Source organism: Balaenoptera acutorostrata, chromosome 17, assembly GCF_949987535.1.
Source record: "Balaenoptera acutorostrata chromosome 17, mBalAcu1.1, whole genome shotgun sequence".
In the NCBI taxonomy this organism is placed as follows: Eukaryota; Metazoa; Chordata; class Mammalia; order Artiodactyla; family Balaenopteridae; genus Balaenoptera; species Balaenoptera acutorostrata.
Window position 1 is genome coordinate 18,049,740 of NC_080080.1, and position 2,964 is coordinate 18,052,703.

Genomic DNA, 2,964 nt, shown 5'->3' on the forward strand with positions numbered 1-2,964 from the left:
GCCCCCTAGATTTTCCTTAGAGGTGCAGACAGTGTTCCTTTCTTTGACAAAAGCCCATTTTCTTCATCTTTCCTAAGTCTTTTGTTTCTTTTACTGGTCACAAGTAATGAGAACAAAACATCTGCTCTTTACTGAGTGTTTATTGAGTGCCAAGCATTTTATATAAGTGGCCTTCTCTAGTTTTCACAACAGCCCTGCGAGATTTGTATTTTCTGTATTTTATAGATTAAGGAAACTTAGAGACTCAAAGTTATTAATACCTTGAGATGGATCTTACCACTATCACATGGCAGAGATGGTCTTCAGACCCATGTGTGTTGAACTCCAGAGCCTATGATGTGCTTAAGCAAATTGTTAACCTACTGCCTCAAGACAGAACATTTTGAAATGCAGGTCACTGTGATGTTTACTACAGTCTCACTTCTCGGCTTCACATCTTGACTGTTTTTTTTGGTTTGTTTGTTTTTTTTTTGGTCTTGTGACTAGGCATGTAGATTAGGGCTAATTTGCATGACTATTTAACTCAGGAGTTAATAAATATTAACTCTCTACTGCTCTTTGCTTTTAGAGGATCTAACATTCAAAAATGCTATTATAGATGCAGGAAGTAAAAGTAACATGAAAATATTTAGAAGTTGTTGATTTACGGGTCCTTTGTGAAGGACAGGTTTGATTTGCCTTTGTCTCTGTTTCTGCCAAAGGAAGACTAAGGACACACAATGCCTAGACTGGTTTTGATGTCTATTAGATGGATTTCTCCTGAGAAGTTTAGATAATCTCTGATATTTATATAGTGGCAATCATATCCCTGGCACTTAGCAATAGCCAGAAAGAGATTAGATAAAAGACCCTTAAGAGATTAGTGTAATGTAACCCAGACTTTGATGCATCTGTTCTCTGCTGGCTTTCGAAGTCAGGCCCCACATGCTATTTTTCCCAGGAAATACAGGGGGCAATTTCAGGGTCCTCTACTCGATTGTTTTTTCTGTTGCATTGTTTTTTAATGTTATTGTCTTGGTGCCTCAATCTTCCTTGACATAAAATGTTTAAACACTCAATTTCCTTTTATTTTGTAAATTCACTGTCATCATATGAGGGCTCTTTAAATATACCTCAAACTATGACCACTATTGAGATGGACCTCTACCTTAATCACTTTTTAAAAAAAAAAAAATATGATTAATTAATTTCACCTCCTCATCCTCAGACTCCATTCACATTTTTCCCAGAACACTCCATTTCTCTTCAACCCATTCTGTTTCTCTTCAAACCAGAATAATTGGGGCAAAAAGGATGCTTGGTGATTGGCTGAAAGTGTTGGGATAAAAAGGAAGCCTTTCCACATTTCTTTGATTATTTTTACAGATTGCCCAATGTTCCATTTTAAAGACAGCTCCATTTCTTAAAAGCCTGAGAGTGATTGCTTATACTAATCCTAATGTATATCTAAGCATACTGGCCTCTTGGCCCAGTTTCTGTGTTTGAAACTGAATGCACATTGAACCCTACCAGGTCCCTGCCTGCTCTCCCACTCCCTCAAACACCCATGAACACACATACACACAGATTTTTTTTTTTTTTTTTGGTCAGTATATGTTCCCTAAGGTTCAAAGCATTCTGTTAAAATACCCACACACATTTCTTAACCACTAGCACCCTTTCTGGTGTCAAAAGGAGTGCACTCCGTCCATAGGCTTTTCTTACAAAGACAATTAAAAAAAAAAAAAGTATGTTTATCTTAGTTTACAACCAGTTTTTCCTATACGATATATTTAGTTTTATGTCCAGTTCATATTTTATAATCTCAATCCTTGGAGCACTTCCTACCTGAAACAATGTCTTTGATGAAATATGACATGAATTTTGAAATCTAGTAATATTATAATTGTAACTTTCCATTGGCTTATTCTTTGATATTGGCCACCTCTTCATTTTCATTTTAAATGTTATTAACTAATATTAGTCAAAGAAAGTAAAGTTACTAAGAGGAATGTAAAATCACTGAAAGAAAATTATTCTGAAAATTCTCTTAGGAAGAAGAGGGAGGCAAAACAGAACTGCCTCCTCTGAGGTTTGAACTCAGGACCTTCAGATTATGAGACTGACACGCTGCCTACTGCACTAAGGAGGCAGGTTAGAGGTGCTGTCCCCTGTGAACACTCCTCTCCTGACACAAACAGACAACGTTTTCCTTTGAAGATGGAAAACCGGTAGAATACTAGAATCAAATGTCTTTTATTGTTTCCAAAGTATATTCCATTGATTGGCTCGAATTGTCTTTCAAAATTGAAGTTGCTTTAACTATATAGATGGAATTTTCTAGTGCAGAGATGCAATACACTAAGATAAAGTTAACTAGTGTTTTTATATGACCTTTCCCTTATATTAAGCTTCTTGCCCTTAAAGATCCAGGAAAGGACTAAGGAAATGGCAGGAACATTTTTTGGAGGAGGGTGGGTTGCAAAATGTTGCTTACTGTCCTGATATTTAATATAACTTAATTGAGAAGAATATAGGTCAATTATGTCCTTTATTTGGAAACAAACGATAGCATTTTCTTGAAGACCTGGTTGAACGGCCATGCCATTCCAGGCAGGTCACATAAGGTAATTTCTGTAACCTTCTAAAGCTCCTAGTAGTTTTGGATGATTTTTCCCTGCAGATCTTCTCTGCTTTCCCTGATGACTAGTTAAGATGAAAAGAGAGACTGTTTCCAGTCCGAGTAGGTAAAAGAATGACTAGGTACAAATCTAGGAAGCCAGAACAAAGAAAAACGGGCTGGCAGACCTGGGTGGAATGAGGAAGGGAGTTTATTTATTTTTAACTTCTCTGTAGGGCCATCTGTGTGTTAGATGTAAGCACAATGTGAAGTTAACTTCATGGAAGAAGGACATTGATTTAAAGGAAACCATATATTAGTTATTTAATTTGCATATCCACACATCTTCAGTATTACTGTTTCAC

At 36.5% G+C, this 2,964-nt stretch overlaps 1 non-coding gene across 1 annotated transcript; it reads right to left on the bottom strand.

The window, feature by feature from the left end:
• Positions 1–2,058: 2,058 nt before the first annotated feature.
• Positions 2,059–2,131, bottom strand: TRNAM-CAU (transfer RNA methionine (anticodon CAU)). Its single transcript has one exon. It is a non-coding gene; the product is annotated as a tRNA-Met (tRNA).
• Between the last annotated feature and the right edge of the window lie 833 nt (positions 2,132–2,964).